The following is a 19,316-nucleotide window of genomic DNA, read 5'->3' as shown; positions in this document are numbered from 1 at the left end:
CTTAGAGAAAGTGAGTATGAGATACTGAGCTGTCTAATGAAAAAAAAAAGGATGCTTCAAAATAAATTGTATTAATACAGCCAATCTCATATTTCAAATTCTGAGAATGCTGTTGCTGTAAATAAAACATAAGTTGCCATTTTTATACTTTATGAATTACATCCAGGGTGATAAAAGTTTTTAATGGTATAGTAAATGAAAGTTTCTGACACTTAAAAGTATTTGATTTTTCTGTTGGCTGTTTCATTACGTGTTTAATGTAATGTCAGATGAGCTTTTAGCTTTTGAGTTGTGGATTTTTTTGACATGCACTCTGGCAAAATTATTTCAAAGAATAATATTGCAGAAGTCTGGTGCTGCTGGCCAGAAGGTGGTTGTGAATTCTCATAGGGCAAACTCCTGCTGCTGTGGGCGGGTAGGAGATTCAGCGTTCTTCAGACAAAGCTTGCCAAAGGTTTGGAGTATCTTAGTTTGCATTAGTCATCCAAAACATTCAAGATACATTAGAAAAAAAGACATCTTGGAATGTGGAGTAACTTTCCCAGCCTTTACTCTGTCAGGTGTGTTTGACACCAAAGTATGAAGGTGTGGAAAGTGAGAGAAAGCAGGTATTCCATCAAAATCTGCATATTTCCCTTGGCTTAGTGAACAACAAGTAAGTTTTCTCCATTGAAGGCTGTAGACAGTTGTCTTTCTTTAGTTTGGTTTCCTAAGGAAATGTGGCTTATGCAGTTTGCTCTTTTTCTGTCATTCTTTCATTGTGTCTTTCCCGATAGTTTTTGAAATTATAACCACGTTTGTAGGAGGGACAGAAATCTCAGGCTGTCACGTTCTTACAGTTTTGAGAATACGAGCGAGCAGGGCAGAGAGGGACCTGTATGAGGGCTCTCTGAGGGATGTTGTACTGCGGGTTTGGTGCTCACCTGTGTGTTCAGCATGTGCTGGGTCCCTGTTGGATGGGGGAACAGAGGATGGTTGTGTGTGTCAAAGAGGCTTGAGAAGACAGGCAGCACACCGGGCTATTTTTGAAGGGGGTGGGGATTAAGAATATCACGGCCTGTTGGAGGCAGGACAAGAGGGGAAGCTGGCTTTTTGTGATAGGGGAGAGCAGAGAGTCAGTAAAGGACATCGAGCTGGAAAAAGTGTGCTTTGCTGCCACTGAAGAATTTGCTAATGATAAATGTAAAGGTTATTTTGACTGCTGACCAAAGATCTATAGTCTTGATCAGAATTAGGTGATTCTAAGTTTCTCTGACTGGAGGGTTGCCAGATTCCAACTTTACATTAGTTTGTAAAACCTAGCTGAAATAATATATATATCCTGCCTACATAACTTGAGGCTCTGATAAAAGTGTTATTTTTCCCTTTTTTAGTGGGAATAAAAGTAGTTTTGGCTTATTTCTTTACAAAGATTAGAACTTTAGACCTTGCCCTTGATGGTAAAGAAGAAAAAAAAGTGTAACCTGTGGCTTAAGAAATTTCTGTTTAAAAGTATTTACTTAGCCATAGTAAATAATTACTTTTAACAATAGAGAGAAAAAACAGGTAGAATGCTGTTTAAAGACTTCTGTTGATATCATTTACTGTACTAAATTTGTTTAATAATAGCCAAAAATTATGATTTTCTCTCAAAGTAAAATTAAAAGATAGTACCTCCTGAGTGTGACTTCTTGGAAACCCACTCCTCTATCTTGTGACATGGAGCTCCAGGTTGAAAAGAAAAAGGAGTTGGAGTTCTCACTAGAATCATAAAATTTCTAGTTCTTTCCTCTCTTACCTATGTTTGTGTTACCTATTAATGACAATAAACCTTAGATGGAAATTTGCCTTGTTAGGTTAAACTTGAAAGATTCTATCAAGTTTCAACTGCTGATAGGATTCAACTCCTGTTCATTCTGCTGATAGGTTTAGACAAACTTCTAATAGGCTTAGTAATGATGGAAGTGAAGGCAATTTTGTAAGCTTGCTGCTGTTACTTCCAGAGAATTCTGCATTCACTAATGTCAAATATACTTTTCCAGCCTTTAATAACCAATATATACACTGTATGGAAACAGTGTAACAATTTGTAAACTTTACAGTATTTACAAATTCTAGATCACTATTTTCAAGTATCCTTTGGACTCACTTTCAGTTTTAAAATACCATAACCACAAAATAGTTACGCAGCTTTGTTTTGTGCTTTTCTAAAGGAAACCGGATTTTCCTCTGTCTGTAAGTTGAAAAGCAAGTAGCAACATGAATCACAGCTTCCAAGAACTGTCAGAGTAGGAATGCAGAATCTTCCCTTCCCCCCTGCTGCATTCCCCGCTGTCAATTTTAATGTAGTAATGTGCTTTAATAATTTTTTTCTTGCTATTCAAAGCAGCAACATTCATTATGTGTAATCAAGCTACTACCAGCATCTGCATTGAGAATGAAACTAGAGTTCCAACAAATTTTGCTTATAATATGGTTTTCTGATCTATTGCAATGAACATGAATTTTCTGGTGAAAATTTTTTTGTTAAAGTACTATAGTTCATTTTTTCAATTTGTATTTTTTTTCCAGCTCAGAAGCATTGGTTAAACATTTGTGCTTCAGAGATGCTGAGAATATGGTTCTAGCCTTGATGAGCTTATGATTGAATTTCACTGACACAGAAAATACGGAAAAGGATCTCAGAAAGGGGGGGCAGTGATCTAAATAAGTGAATCAAACAAGTTGATGCTTTTAAGTTGGGAATAAGGATGGATCAGGAAGAAAGAAGTTGAAAATAGAGAAATGAAAGGTGCATAACATACTTCAAAATAATAGAGGGATTTGAAGGAAAAGAGTGAAACTGTGTTGTTATGCAGTATTTGAAAGGCATAATAAAATCAGAAGAGTAGGCTGAATCAAGATGAAGAACTAGAAGGTGGTAAGAAATGGGGGCAGCAAATAAGTTATGTTGACATATTTGGCATTTATGAAAAAAGGGAGAGACAGGAAAAGGATTTGAGAATGTGCTAGTATGATCAGTTTGGCAGAGAAGTCTGGATGCATGTTCTAGTACTAAGATTTTTTTAAAAAAAATCCCTAAGAAATTCGGTTGCCAATTTAGATTGTAAATAGAATGAACGGCAAAAGAACAAGCAACTGTGCCTGAAAATTCTATTTTAGGCGTTTGTGTTGCTCTATGACTCTGTTTCCTGTTCAGCCCAGTTTCTGTATAAGCTGGAGGACTTTTTACAAGTTTCAATACAATTGAGGTGGGGTTGTAGAAGCCTCTGGATTGATTGAGTCACTACCACTTTATCCAAGTCAAAAGGATCATGAACTGATTTTTCATTTGATTAACTGATATTACATTTCAAAATGATTTTGGTGAAACTAGTGCTGCCTTGTATGTACAATTACATACATGGTTGGTTTACAATGAGTTATTTTAATCTTGTCACATTGTGACATAAGAAATAAAAAGTAATATTTCATAAACTTGCATAGACAGATTTTCAAAATAGCACCTAGACTCTATTCCTGTCTCACAGACCACAGTTTGTTCTTTCTTATCTATATATACTATATATATATATATATATATATATATATATATATATATACACACTATATATATATATGTATATATACTGGGATTTGATTCAATATGTCAGTTTCTGACATTAGAATATTTCCTTTTACTATATAAAAAAGTAGATAAATAGGTAATAGTGTCTTGCTATTTCTTCTTACCAAGTCAGACTTGTCTGATAAAGTGCATTTTTGAAGTAGGTAGCCTTCTTCAAATACTGACATTCTTTGACCCCTGATTGAGAGATTTGTTTTCCACTTATGTATTGAGGAACAAGGTGATGAAGAACAGGGGTTTGAAGTTCTTCTTTTTGATGCCTTATGTTAAAAGGTATCTTTTGCTTATCCTTCTGTATGCTGAAAGGAAATATTTATGCCTACCTTGAAGGAGGTAGTTTGCCACACAGGAGTGAGGAATAGAAAGTATTGATAATGCTGACTAGCAGTAGTCTGCTCAGCAGGATCGTCAGCAGTGAGGTTTATTATTAGTGACACATGTTTAAATAAAATGAGGTGCTTGGATGTAAGGGTAAGGAATTTGTGATTTGTAGTAGATGGGAAGTTGTTTTTTGTGAGTACAATGTGTATAGAACACACATATTGTGTAGCTAGCTTCTGTTCAGTGCAGCTCGCTGAAAAGGAGGTTTTTCATTAGAGAAGGGAAGATGCAAGTCTTTTCTATATATGCCATGTTCTGAGAGCCTAAAACTAATGTTCAGAGGTAGATTACTTCTCCTGTTTGAACCATAATATACATATGGAGTTTAGATTGTGTTGATGTGTCTTCTTTCCAGAATTTTGACTGGTTTAAGTAACAGTGTTCTGTAAAGGCATAATATATCCTAAAGCATTTTTAACTACATTAATGTTTTTTTAAACAGTGTAAAAACAGTAATTTTAATGTTAACGTTAGGCTATTGCATTTGTCTTCCACATTTGTGTTTCATGCAGTAAGAGTTAGGTACAGGTGATGTGCAGTTTTGAAGTTTTTCATCCTCATGTGTACCTCATCACAGTGGAACAGAGGAGTTGGAAAGTGAAGATATGGACAGTTTCAGAATATAAATAAAGGGATTGAAATGGTAGGAGAGGAAATGCAATTATCATTTCATCTCTAAAAGCTGTTTTGAGTGAGTTTGTTTTTATCAAACACTGGGGGTTTTTTGTTTGTTTTTCAGAAGAGTGTGCTGAAGAAGACTGTTGCTCAGATGATGTCACATTTGAACTATTAATGCTATCCACCCACTCTATAAAGCACAACAGATTTCTAGGTAATTCAAGTAAGTATGCAGATTTTACTGCTGTTAGAACAATATTGCTTTAAACAGAAGAATTTCAACCTCAGGCAAGGTTGACATTCTGCTTCAGTTTGAAATTGAAGTTAATGTTGTGTGCGGGCAAGAGTAAGCTTCGATTAAGCTTCCGTCCTGCACATGGGAATGTAGAGTAAAACATTTGAACTAACTGTACCTAAGGCGTCTTGGAAACTGCAAGGGAAAAAAAACAACTCATTACAGTACTGGCCTCAGCAATGCAGCATGCTAATGTGGCTGTATTGTTTTGGGAGCTTGAATTAGTATCTCTGAGGTGTGTGCAGTGAATGAACGTATGTAGTGCTGTGCATGCAGCTTGCTGGGCTCTTTTTTCACAGATATGCTTGTTCATGGGGAGATGACTGTAATGCTCAGTTAATGTATGAATACATAGAAAGTGAAAGAATATGTCTGAAGAGGTTCAAGTAGCAATCTCTGTTCACTTGCCATCTCATTTGTGAAAGGTTTACCTCTCTCCTGTTTCATTAAACCCTCTCCAGCTGAAGGTAGGCCAAGTGATGTCTATTTTGGTGTTTGTGTGGTCTTTGGACAATTTGTTCAAGTCTTATCTTACAGTAAGCTTAGTGATTGCTTTGCACATCCGTGGCCATGCAAAGAGAAGCAGACAGGACAGTTTAACCTATATCTTGTGAGAGGGTTTTTAATTTGACATATCATTAGGATCACAGTTGTATTCTTACCTGGGGCCACTTGTAACCTCTATGTATATTTATTTACATGCTTTTTTCTTTATAAGTAGCTGTAACTTTTAAACTTACTCAGCTGGCCCAGTCAGAAATGGGGGGTGGGGGGGAGAACCTCAAACCAGGCACTTTGATCTGTTCGGATAGAACAGACTTCGTACCAATCTTTGCTCAAACCAGATTATTTTGTCTTGACGACAGAAAGCCTTCTGACACACTCCTAATGCAATGGAGTGCGATGGAGATGGTTGGTTGCACATGAAGGAAAGGGGATGGAGTTACAGGTAGCAGTGCTTGCAGTTAATGGTGCTTGACTGGTTTTGATCTAAGACCCTGTTTTCAGTTGCTTGTAATATGGAAGACTTACATCATTTGAGCACTAATTCTTTCTGTTGCGTATCTGCTGTAGTTATACCTTTACTGAAAGTCAGTCTATGTCTGAAAATGAGATGAGGGGGAAGATACTGTTCTTCTTTACTCAAAACAAAGTTTAAAAAAATCTTTCCAGTGGAAAGATACAGCACCTGAATATGTTAGAGCAAGTGCTTGAGTTTTTAGGAGAAAAATAGAGTTTTAGGAGAAAAATAGAATTTTTATACTGCAGTATCAGGCTATTTATTTTGTGCCATCCCAAGCTCTTATGTTAGGTAATGTGATAGACTTCTGAAAAGTGAAGTTTGTACCAGCTCAGTGATTTGCCTAAATCTGTTTCATCCTAATGAAATATGGATCCCAATCTTATTTCGTCATAAATCAGATAAGGTAGATAAGTTTCAAATCCCTTTAGTTGCGACCAGACTTCAGAGCTACTGAGCATGTTCTAGCCTGGACTGTGGGAAATAAACAGGGCTGATCTACTCCACTGTAAGGTTACGTTAAAAACACTGAGTAAGGAGACTTTATTCTTCTTTTTCTATATATTTTCTCAGCACCACAAGGAAAAGCACAGAGAGCACAGAAGAAACAGTGGAGGGAGTAGTAAAGATGGGAGTAAAGGTAGAGCAGAAAGGAGAGATGGATAGGCTTCTCCTCTAAATGGGAGGGAAAGAAGATGGAGACTGAGTAACTGGGTGATGGGAGGTGTGGGATCTGTCTGTCCTATTATTTACTGTTTAACTGTGCAGCCTACGTTTTTTGTGAGAATTAAAACATTTTCACACCAATCAACTGAAGCAAGACCCTTTTTTAGGTGGGAAACTGAAATACCAAGGCTAAGTGAGCTATGCAGATACTTTGTTTCAGATGATATATCGTGATTTTTATATAGGAATGTAAGATACATCTAGGAAGTAATAAAGATACCATTTATTATGTTGAACCTTCCTTATTAGCTGTGATATAGGTCAGAGTTTACATGCAAGAGTTGAGATAATCAACAATAGCCATGGTAACTTTAGGATATATAATTTCATTGAGTCAAAGTCTTCTGTTATTTCTCTCTTCATCGCCCTTTATCGCTTGGGACTTGGAAATCCACCTTCTTATATGATCCCAATTCAATTGAATGTGTTGATAGCTGCTGAGTATTTGGTTTCTTACTCTTTGGAGAATGGTTTAGTACTTGCCTCCGTTATTTGGTCAGAATTCAGGCAAGTGTGCACTTAGGAAGAAAATATCCACTATCTTTTGTTACAAAGATTTATAAAAGAATTTATATGTAGATTTCCTAATGAAGTCAGGCTTATGTGATGGATTCCCTCTGTCTGTCTTCCTCAGTAATTTTTCAGATTAGTTTGGAAAAAGTGTAGCAGTTTTAACTAATTTCTCCTGACGTCTGCGGTACTCAGCAGGTAGATAGATTGGAGATACCTGAACTGATGTTCCTACTGAGAGGAAGGCAGGTAAAACTAACAGTGTAAATTCTGTTTAGCAGCAGTAGTCTAGCCAAGTATCATGCACGGGCTCACAAGCTAACAGTACACATGCTGCTTGGAATTAGAGCATTTACTGTGTCTTGCCCAGTAGAAGTGACAGAGGAGACGTGATGAGAAGCTAGAGTTACTGCTGGGGAAAAATCAGGGCGAGTTTAAGGAACGAAGGTCATAAATCTGTAGGACAGTTGCCTTAATTAGTTCTGCTGCTCATGGAATGATTTGTATCTTCTTATCTGAAGCGATGCTTGTGTAAGTGACATCTCTTGGTTTTTTGTGTGTTCAGCTCTTGTCTGGTTATGTCAGGATGTTCTTGCTTAAGCGAATGCTTCTTTATATTAATATTTAAGGCAGGTTTCCCTGTTTCATTTTTCTTTGTTCTGTTTTTCCTTCAGTTCCATTTTTTTTGTCCGATTTTTTTTAATTGTCTCTGAGTTAATGAATGTGTGGACTGGCTTCTGTTGGGTAGTTTGTCTGAACTATTATCTTGTGAGTTGTTTCAACAGTCAAAATGAATAACTACTCATACTGAATTAGGGCTGTGTTCCTTCCTGGGACTTCTGTGAGCTTTTTAGTTGCTAGAACAATGTGTGAAACAATAAGATCAGATACTGGATAGGGTCTTTACTAATTTTAGTAAAGACAAAAATATTTCTATGTTCTTATTATGTATGTATGCATAATGAACATTAATTTACCTACTATAAGTTTGAGATTTTAATTTTTACACAGAGAATAAGTTTGGTGTTCTTCATGCATGTTTTCTTGATTCTAGTGTTTCCTTTCAGCTGTATTCTGCTAGTCAAGATATTGTCCTGAAGTTTATATGGCATCTATTGGCATTAATGAGCATATCACTTTTGTATGAATTGGCTTAAATCTCAAAAGCTGATCATTTCTTACAAGTCTTGTCATTAATGGATAAATACTGTGTTTAGGTTGTTAAAACATTTATAGGAGAAAGATTTTTTTTTCTTTTGTGTTACATTATTAATATTACTTTCGGGTAAAAAAATGTGATTTTTTTTTGTGTGTGTTTAATATACTTAAAAAGCTGTTGAAGATCTAGATTTATTTAAATTTTAAGATTCTTCTGTTCTTTCAAATGGCTGGGAAATACTGTTTAGCACAGTATGTGCTACCAAACCACTGAAAAACATTAATTAAAACATGATCCAGAAACTTAGGGCCCTAACAGTATACCTGCCTTTCTGTGTTGACCCAAAGAGGTCTGCTAATTTTTTTTGTCTATGTTTGCTTTTGAAGTGACTTATAGTATTTAATTAAGCTGTGTTAAAGACTAAAGAATTTCAAAATCTTTGAGCCAAGGTCAGTAAATAAATGCCAAGCACTTTTAGAAGTGCAGTTTGTTTCTGTCTGACTCGTAAATCTCAAGTAGCGATGATGGAAGTATTGGTTAGTAATATATATTAAATGTTCATTTTTTGCCACTGTTTTAGTATGAATTGTCAAGACATTTTTTTCAGTGAACAGGTACTGATGCAGTGCATTGTGTTCCCCTCCTCTCCCCCATTAGTTTTAAAAGTCAGAATAATTGTGTATTTTAGAAAGGAGGAGGATTCTACAACTGAATATTTTATCAAAATCATGTATATAATTATCAAAATTCCCTTTCCAAATGATTGACTATTATCAAAATCTCAATCAGTTAGAAGATTTTAAGGGAATGTCACAAAAAATCTAAAAATATATAGCACTAACACTGTTGTTCAGATGCTGAAAGGCAAGTATTAGAACAACTCTAATGACCGTAGATTTAAATTTTGATTTGCGTAGCAGCTTTGTCCTGCAGATGTGAGTTTAACATCCCTATCCCCTATCACGCCCTCCCTCCCCCCCAAAAAAAGTCCTTTGCTTCAACCCTTGAAATGTTCCTTCAGTAATATATTTCCATTACTATTGTGGGTTTTTTGATCTAACTTTTCTTGGATTTTTTTTCTTCTTCATGATATAGGTTATATTTTCAACAAGTCTATATGCTACGTGTGTGTGTTTTATATATTTTATATATATATGTAAAAATAAAGATATGTGTATATAAAGATATATATATATGTGTGTGTGTATATATATATATATATATATATATATATAAATTTTCAACAATACTACATGCATATTTTGTGGTTAAAAGTTACAAAAGATTTTACTTTGCATATTCTGAAAGTTTACAGCATGCCATACCTCTTCGATGTTACTTTTCAAGTAACTTTTTTGCACTATGAGTATGTGTTTTATTTTAATAATGATTTGAATTTTTTAGGGCATACTTCAGTTTTATTTTCTGCTCATGCCTCACTAGGCTGTTTTCCCTTCTGATAACATTTTTGTTATTCCTTTTACTAGTATTTCTTCCTAAGAGCTTTATTTTATAAAATGCTGAAATTCCTCAGTTTGAAACTTTTGAGTCATAAAGTTTTGTGTTTATTTCTATTAAAAATCCTTTATCAAATTGTCTTAATATTTTTTGTAGACACATAAAAACCAAATGGCTAAATGGAGAGAGAATATTTTTGATGCTCATTTGTAGAAATAGAAGGGAAGATAAGAAAGATTTTCTCATTGACTTATGTGCATGTGTCAGTGCTTGTGTTTATGCTTCTGCACTTCTCTGGAAATATGTGTGTATTACTGGTTGTGCAAAACAAGCAGCAGGAACAACAAATTCAAACCAATATCTTACTCAGATTTGTTCTTGCATTCTTGCTGTGGAAGTGCAATGAATAAGGAGGGAGGAGCAACACCATTGGAGTCCACCACAGAGTATGGAAAATATAAAACAGTAGGGCAGTTAAATTGGTCATAATTACTGGGGCTGCTGTGCCTATCACAGGGAAGAAAAATGGAAACTCATTAAGTCAAAATCTGTTTGATAGGGTATAGAGAACTAATGATCTGAAAAAAGATTCCTTGATTCCTACCTGTTATTTAAGGAAAAAGAGAGTCCAAAGTTTTACTTTTGGAATAGAGGAGTGGACTTGAATTCATGAAAAAGAGAAGCAGAGTTGCTGAACCAAGTGAAGACATGCACAGAGTCAGGCGGGGAGGTGAATCAGCACCTTCCTTATGTCTAAAGATTCAGATTAGGAGACAGAATAAAACAGACTTATAAGACAGGCTGGCGACTTACTTTTGCTGAAAGTAGAACCTATAGGGTGGAAGACAATCTTAGTGTCCCTCTCCTCCCTACTTTTGCTTACTATAGGATATCAGCGCACTTCATTTTCAAATATTTTGTTCTCTTGTGTTGAAGTATTGAAGAGCGTGTAATACTCATCAGTTAAAAGGAATGTGGAATTTTTGTTTGGTATAGGAGTAGATGAGGTGATTTATTGCTTCTTAGATTTTTTTGTAGATTAAAATGTAGTTTTCATGTTAAAAGTTTGTATCTGCTTAAAAATTCAATGGAGCAAGTTGTATTTAATGTTGATAAAAATTGCAGATATCTGATTTTTGTTATTAAAAGCAGTATTGCTTATAAGCTGTCTGGATTATTTTTGCTTTGAAATACTGTCAGCACAGAAAGAGGTTTTTGAAATAATAAGATTATACAAACTTTCACAAATACATAAACTGAAAATTTTAAGTATAATTTCTTTTTTTTTCTTGGAGAGGATAGTTTTTCTTCAGGAATTGCTTCAAGGAGATCTGATTTTGTTTGCATCTGAATTTCTGCAAATGCAGAGTGAAGTCCGTTCTTTCATTTGTGAAAATCTTCTGGAAGCTTATTTTAATGCTGTAAATTGAAAAATCAATGAAATTAGGTGAGACTCTATAAACATTTTGATTATTCTAAGTAATTAATGAGTATGTGACTAAATCCTGTCTGTAACTTACAACACTAAGACAGACTGACATTTAACTTAAAATCTAGATGATTAGGTTATTATATGAACAAATGAAATATCTCAGAAAAAGATGACTTAAAGATTATACGATGTGTTCCTGACATCACACATTAGGTAAAAAGCTCTGTATATGCGATGCATTTTATCTAGTGTTTCGGTGGTAAACTTCTTTCATAGCTCAAGTTACTTGATTAGTTTCCCTTAAAATATCTGTCATGATATTCCTGTGGCAATTCTTTCAGATGATGTTTAGAAGAGACTAATCTCAGTCTTAGTAAACTAATGTTCCTGTATCATTAATCTGGTTTCTTTCTATATTCACTCATGTTCAGCACTAAACTTAGAGATCAATTTGAATGACTGAAGGAAAAACATTTTGCCTTTTTAAGTTCAGTCTGAGTTAAGGCAAACTAAATCTTAAGCAGAAATGCTTAAGTGCCTTTCTCAGTCTATACCATGTGAATTACAAAACAAAAATGATGACTCTGAAAGTTCAGAAATGCCAGAAACGTGTTTGCTGTTTCCATATTTGATAGCACTGATAATAAGAGGAGATAAAACGCATGAGAGAAATCTGAAAGAAATAGTGAAGAAACAAGAAAAGAAGTAAAAAGCTTAAAGAAGAAAAAGGCTGAACATGAAAATAATGAAAAGAGATGATGGTGAAGTGGTAGCTGTTAACTAGGCTTTCTGCAGAGTTCTGGAATAGGGAAGATACAGTCTCTTTACGGCAGGCAGCCTGATTGCATGTTCCCTCTCTCTCTCTCTCTCTGTCTGTCTGTCTTTTAAGCTGCCGTGAAGAGTTAAGAATAAAAGCTTACAGAATTCATCTGGAATCTCGCAGTGCCCTGAAGTATTCCACTCTGAGATTATACCAGCTTTGATTAGTCTGCTTTGGAAAGGTAGGATATAATTCTAGTGTATAGATCACCATTTTGGCTTGGATCGGTGGTACGGTTTTGGAGACGCTTTCTCAGTTTTCTCCCCTTACTGGTTTAGTATGTTTGAACCAAATTCCTTTCCCAGAAAACTAATCTGGAAGCTCTGCTGCAGATGCAAAGTGTTTTTCTATCCCTACTGAGCAAATACAAGTCTGAATTCATGATTCAATCGTTGGAAAACTGAGCAGCATGTGTGGTGGTGGTGTTTGTTTCTGTGGACCAGATGAAATCTAATCCAAAACAAACTCTCTGAAGAGCTAATGTAGGTCAGCACCAGCTACTTTGATCTACTGATCCACTTCTTCTGCTCCAGATTATTTGCCAATGTAGACATAGCCAAACTTGTTTACTTTAGTTATTGGTCAATAGCTAAGGGCAATGAAAATCCAGGACATGTACCTATTTCTCCAAATCCAGTTATAATAAGTGTCAGTACTAATATTGACACCTTTCAAAATGCCCTGAATTTCTTTGACTATACAAATTATCAGAGAAATAGAAAAAATTATGAATTATAGTGATTCAAATGACTAAATCATAATTACCTTATGAAATTCTGATCATGTTTAGCCTTTTTGTTTTGTCCTTATTTAAGTTGTTAAAAATCATTTTTTCCCCCAATTTTGTATAGATTGTTAAAGTTTGTATATTTTTACCCCAACTATTTTGCTTGAGATTTTAATCTGCTTTGGAAAAAAGAAAAACAAATCTAGAGTTTTGTAACAGTCATCAAGTGAAAGCAAGAGGAAAAAAAGAAAAGATTGCCTTCATAAATATTTGCATTTTTTAGTATCTTTATGTAGAGATTTCATGAATGAAGACAGAGAATTCCCCTTCCCCCCCGGACAGAATTCCTCATTTTGGGATTGTAGCTGGAATTTGTTATTGTTTTGAAAACTTGAGTAATAGTTGCTAATGGTTAATCATTTTATTTTGAAGTAATATTTGTCAGAGCTCTCTCTCTCATCCCTATCTGAAAGTGTAACTTTAGTCTCATCAATTCCTCCAAATTTTGCACAGTTACTACTAGCGTAGTATTTTCTGACTAAGGCAATGACTGGAAATAGTCAGTTATATTTCTTGTTTATTAGTTTTTTTTGCAGAATCCAGGCCTTAGCTTTTGGCATTTTTCTACCAGAAGTTTTCCATGATTCAAGTAGGATTTCTACTGATAGGACCATTTGAAACAACACCCTTTAATTAAAAAATCTAAGGTTGCAGCAGCACCATCAAATCCATTTTGCAAAATTTACTTTTTATTAAAGACAGTGATCTTTAATTAAATGATTTGCAATGTAATTTAAATGGCTTTCCTTTATTCTGTCATGTTGTAACTAGCAAAAACGTATTATAATAGATAGCATATTTTATTCTCTTAGGCTAAAACATCTCTCCATTCAATTTCTATAATTATTTCTAAAGGAGGTATTGTAATTTCAGCATTAATACGGTTCTTGAAAGAGGAATGAGCTTCAATTTAAAATGAAGAAAACTGTTGAAAATTCAAAATGTGAAACTTTCAAGCCAGCAAGATGCTGGCATTATTTGAAGTAATCTTATCATGTTATGAACGTGGCTCTCTTCTGTTGAAGTTTATATTTCATTATCTCTCTTTCTGCAAATTTGTTAATATTACTCAACTGAACTGCTTCAAGCCTTAGCTTAAATTAAATGCAATACTGTTTCCTCTAGTCTGTTAGCAGGTAGCTTCAACAACTAATATACATTAGTTTCAGGATTTTTCATGAACGTTGGTAGCTGTTGGAATACTATTCTTTGATACCAATGTTCACAGGGAAAAGTGTTTTTTTTTAAAAAAAAAAAAAAAAAAAAACTTGCAAATGTCAAGATTCTAGGCCACTGAAACCATATTTAGTGCTCTACCGAGCAGGAGAGAGTTAAAATTTAAAAACAAGATCTGATTATAATTTTACTTTTTGAGAACTAGTATGTATTAACTGAAAATTGGAATCTGTATAATGCCCGTATAGATTCTTTTTTTTAGGATTTAAGTGCTGGTTGATCTGAATCAGATTCTGATAATACACTGAGAAAAGAGCATGTATGGGATAAACTCATTTGCCCCAGTTGAAAATATTAACTGTAAAATAAGTCCTTAACTAAGTCCTGGCTGCTAGTTGAGATGGCAAATTTTTAAGTAGTTCCAATTTTAGCATCTTCAGTAATGGCCTGGAAGGGAAGGTTCTAAATGTTTGCAAATAAAACGTGGTGATGCTAATTTGAGAGGTGTTGAGAACTTGAGAGGGCAGAGAAAGTTTTGAGGAGCATGAGGTAAGCATATGGAGACATGTTTTGGTATGTAGAAATAGCATGGTCTGATTATTCTGTGAAAGAAAAGCTTGAAAAGTGATAAAAGAGAAAAAGCTGAAAGAAGCCTGAAACAAGTCATAGAATCAGTCAGGTTGGAAGGGACCTCTGGAGATCATCTAGTCCAACCTCCCCTGCTCAGCAGGGTCACTTAGAGCTTGGTAGACAGGGTTGCATCCAGGCGGGCCTTGAAGATCTCCAGAGAAGGAGACTCCGCAACCTCTCTAGGTTGTCACCTAGGTTGCACCTGGTCCAGTGCTCCTTCACTCTCACAGGGAAGAAATTCCCCCTCACGGTCAGGCGGAACTGCCTGTGGTTCAGTTTCTGCCCATTGCCTCTTGTCCTGTCATATGGGACAGCTGAAAAGAGTTTGTCCCCGTCCCCTTGACACCCTCCCTTCAGGTACTTGTACACATTGATAAGATCCCCCCTCAGTCTTCTCTTCCCCAGGCTGAAGAGGCCCAGCTCTCGCAGCCGTTCTTCATAGGGCAGGTGCTCCAGCCCTCTGATCATCTTCGTAGCCCTACGCTGGACTCTCTCCAGTAGCTCCAAGTCTCTCTTGTGCTGGGGAAAAGTCGAAAGAGTCAGTCTGTTGTAGTTGAGTGTGGTCCCAGTGAGCTGATATGATTTGGTCTTGAGTATTTTAGATAGTATAAGAGAAAAATAGTTCTGATGTAAATAACTTCAAGGACTCATTTGAAACTTTGTGTTTACACATAAGTACTAGGGAAAAATCTGACTTTCTGAAAGTTAAAAATAAATAAATAAAAACAAAAAAAAATGTGGAAAATTGTTTTTACACACAACCCTGTTTTAAAAGTTCCTATCAGAAACATGGTAGCAGCAAAGCCTAAAAAGTTCCATAATTATTTTCTTTCAGTAAATATTATGACCTTATAATATTTTTAAAAAGTCAGTGGAGCGGGAAATGGTTGAGGAAATTTTTTTTGCTGACTATTTGAGTTATTCTGCAAGCTCCAAAAAGTTTTAATTTAATAAATTTATTGACTAGGTTTGAAGAATCGTACTGTCATAATTTATCAACTTAACATACAATTAAATTGGCTGAGCTCAAGGTTTTGAAGATAGATCATTCTGGTCTATGGGAACAATGAATTTGTTGATATGATTTTGCTCTTTCTCTGGTGACCCTCAGGGAAGATGAATTCAGTAGTTTTTCTTGAACAATTTAGCAGAAACTCTGAAAATTTCTGCCTACTTTGATAGCAAGATGTGAAGGAGGAATACATGCTGCTCTGCAGAATGAAGAAAAGCATGAACAAATTTGGTAGCTGCGTAAGTTGATAGTGCTTTAGAAACAAAAGGCTAGGAAGTGGTTGGTTAAATGTTAAACAGTGTTAATTCAAGCTTGCAGTGCATTTCCTTTTCATAGTGTTTATTGAATAGTCAGAAATTTAGCTGTGTTCAGTGATCTAATAGCTGGATATCTAAGCCAAGATATTCTTTTTTACTTCTAGAAATTTAAATATATATCTGCAGAGTGATTAAAATAAAATTATATTAAATTTAGAGTTGACTTTATATGCTTTTTGCTATTGCTGCTTTGCTGCTTCTGCTTAATTCATTAAGTGTTTCTTGATTAGGCAGTTTTTTCTGCCTAAGTAAGTTCCATTATTGGCTACATATTGCTTAATGCTTCATTTCATTGAGATTCTTGTTTATAAGGTTCAGAGTGGCTATCGAACCTATATTCCAAAGCAGTTACAAAGTATTTTGAAAAAAAAATTGAGGGACAAAAAAAAAAAAAGAAAGACTTTCTCCCTTGGAGTTGCTCATTCCCTAGCAGAGACAACAGTCTTGTGCATTCCTTAAGACACCTCCTTTCTGCATGGATTGCAAGGCGTCCTTTGTTTTGTTTTGTTTCTTCTTCATGTTAAGACACTTCTTGCCTAGGTAGTATGAAGGATGTGTCCTGTATCTCATTCCAATTCCATTCGAGTCTGGATTGTCATATTAAAAATTCTGATAAAGTAGTAACTTTAGACTTTTTATAGTAACTTTTCATTTTTATAACAGGTAGTTTCTCTAACAGGGGAAAATATTGAAGGATCCAGTGGCAGACACCAGAATTTTAGAAAAGTAAGTCTTTGCTTTGGTTAAATTATATTAATCCTATGAGAATAACCATAAATATGCTAGTGTAAAAGCGAATTAAGTTGCGTCTTTTTTGAATGCATTTAAGTTAGTGTCCCATATTGTTTATTTTGTTTTCTTGTTTTGTTTCTTTATTGGCCCGTTCTTCTTTCTTATCATTTCCCGGTCTCCAGGATCATGTGCAGGGTTTCTGGGGGAAGAGGGAGGGGATTTGTGTTTGGTGGTTTTTGACCTGGACTGTGCATCAGTGACTGAACACAGTGGTTGCACACTCTAATTTTGTGTAACATGAAGTCTCACTTCCTCTTTTTCTTACAAAACTCTTTAAAACTCTTTCCAATGAGGTGTGATGCCTACTACATTCTTCAAGCAGTCAAACAGTCCACCCTTCACAAGCGCTTTACAGAATTGTTTAGCTGTGCGTGAGTTGCCTGCAACTGAGGAATGTGCAATTAACTAAAAAAAAAGTCAATCACTGAGTATTTTAAGTGATTTATTTATGTGCTTGCATTTCTGAATTAGATGAATAATTAAGTTTCCGATTAAATGTTAGCTTTCTGTGACACCTGTCATTTTTCCTGAGTTACCTGAGTTTTTTTTCTGAGTTAGCAACTGTCATAATTTTTTCCTGTGTCTATTCATTACATTTCTGTAGCCATAATGGTTACGAATAGCTGCTCTTGATATGCAATTCATTCTTTCATTAAATTTCCCTTCAATTATCCCTTTAGATGAATAGTCATCATACAAATACCCGTACTAAGGATCATCGTAAAGCAATGCCAGTTCATGCTGGTGTGTTGCTAGATACGTAGGTTGATGACTACTTAACAATATCTGTCAGGTAAACATACTTCTGTGCTTCACATTTTTGTGAGTTTCCTCCCGGCTCTAAGGCTGAGTTCTGGTTTGTTTCCATATTCAGAGGCTCTTTATGAGCCTGGATCTATGTATGAAAAGTCCTGTTCATTTGTCACAGGATGTTACAAGAGATACAGCAGCGCATGGGAGATTTAGTACAGGTGCTTCATCTAAATATAGAATAGACTTCTTAAGCAGCAGCTATGTTCTTTGAGCACAGGTTTGAATCTCATTTCTCCTAATTTTGTTCTCTGGTTGTAATTTAACACATGGTGTAGGCCAGCATGAGCTGGCACTGTTACCACAAGATGTCTAATCTGGTGATTCACTGCTTCCCCTTCCCATGTGCCAACACAGCTTTTGAGCAGCTGTATGGTGAAACAAATTTAGCTGATTTAGCTAATTGTTTAGCTAAATGATGTATCTAACCCAACAGTGTTTGGGTTAGTTTTAGGCTGGACTAGTTTTACCTCCTAATGATTGCATGGTCACACGAATACTAATACTGTCAGAAAATGGAATTTAACATAAGAGTGAGTGAAAATGAATGGCCAAAGTAATAATCAAAGGCCAACATTATCAACAAGTTTGATAAAGGTGCTTTCAAAAAATAAAGATCTCACCTTGAGAAGTGCCTAGTAGCTATAGCCATATAGCATGGCCTATAAATACTGGTCTTGCGATCTTTTAGATGAACTAATTCTTTATCTGCAGACTGATTTGGAGAAGGGACTTAATCTGTTCTCATATGTCCTAGATGAATGTCCTATCCACAATTTAAGAATAAATCTTTGTGTCTCCTTTAAAAGCTGTTCTGCTTTTATATAAATTACCCCCCTCATTTTAATGTTTGCATAACTGAAAAAGAGTAAGCAATTCTTGATGTGATAGTGTTATCTTCAAGCAACAATTTGTTCAGGTTAATATGAAATAGGTTGTCTCTGAAAAGGTAAGGTGAACTGTAAATCAACCACAACTAATTGAAACTTGTAGCTGTTCTTAAAGTTTCTGTTACATGGTAAATGCGTGAGGTACAGAAATGGCCTGCATAAGCTGTGTCCAACAAAGTGTGGAAGAATCTGTTGAATTTTTAGATATCTGAAGATTTTAGAAATGCAATAGATAGAAAACAGAACAAGAAATTTTGACAAAACTTTTTTAAAAAAATTGTGAGTGTAATTTTTTTGTAAAAAGTATGAGTGTTGATTTAAGAAGTATTAAAAGCATTAAATGGTCATTTGGATGATTTTTCTGCTCTGGAACAGAATTTCAGAAAGAAAGATAAATTTCTATGCATTTCAAAAATGACCTCTAACTGCATTTCTCACATCACAGCAGGTTGGCACTGTTGCTAAAAATCTAGCAGTTGAGATGCTCAACTAACATGTTCATGCTTTTCTACAAGATTAATTGCAGTAGATAGATGAGTGCTTTGTTTTTATTGTACCAGTAATTATTGTAAAGTCTCATTTTTCTGAATTTAAACGTATTTATTTCAACACAGAACAGAAATTTTTTGGGGGAGTGGAAGAATTTACTTTCCCCTAGATCTTTCTTTGCATATGTAATAATTGATGTCTGTTGAATACAGACAATAGCATTTCTTCAGGACAGTTTTCAAAAATTAGCTTGATTTCTCTATCTAGATATTTTCCTTGTTACTTTTATTGGGAGAGAGGAAAAATAGTGTGACTCTTTGATTTTGTTTCTCAATGATAATATATATATATATTTTTCCATTGTATATTTTTCAGTGTAAGAATAT

The 19,316-nt window shown here is 35.1% G+C and overlaps 1 protein-coding gene across 12 annotated transcripts in view; it reads left to right on the top strand.

Annotated features, from left to right (window-relative positions):
- CLOCK (clock circadian regulator) overlaps positions 1–19,316 on the top strand; it is a 70,139-nt gene that overhangs the window by 5,737 nt on the left and 45,086 nt on the right. For 3 of the 12 annotated variants that reach the window (XM_062575583.1, XM_062575584.1, XM_062575572.1), the window contains exons 2-5: positions 4,728–4,829; positions 11,071–11,222; positions 12,097–12,208; positions 16,613–16,675. The exons of 2 other annotated variants lie outside the window; for them this stretch is intronic. The gene's annotated coding sequence lies outside the window, so the exon portion shown is untranslated. Of the gene's footprint in view, positions 1–4,727; positions 4,830–11,070; positions 11,223–12,096; positions 12,209–16,612; positions 16,676–17,477; positions 17,535–19,316 lie in introns of those variants that run through there. 7 more of the 12 variants (XM_062575575.1, XM_062575576.1, XM_062575573.1 and 4 more) reach the window with 7 other exon arrangements.

This window comes from Rhea pennata, chromosome 4 (assembly GCF_028389875.1).
Source record: "Rhea pennata isolate bPtePen1 chromosome 4, bPtePen1.pri, whole genome shotgun sequence".
Lineage (NCBI taxonomy): Eukaryota > Metazoa > Chordata > Aves > Rheiformes > Rheidae > Rhea > Rhea pennata.
The sequence above is the reverse complement of the archived record's forward strand: the minus strand, read 5'-3'. Positions and strand labels throughout refer to the sequence as shown.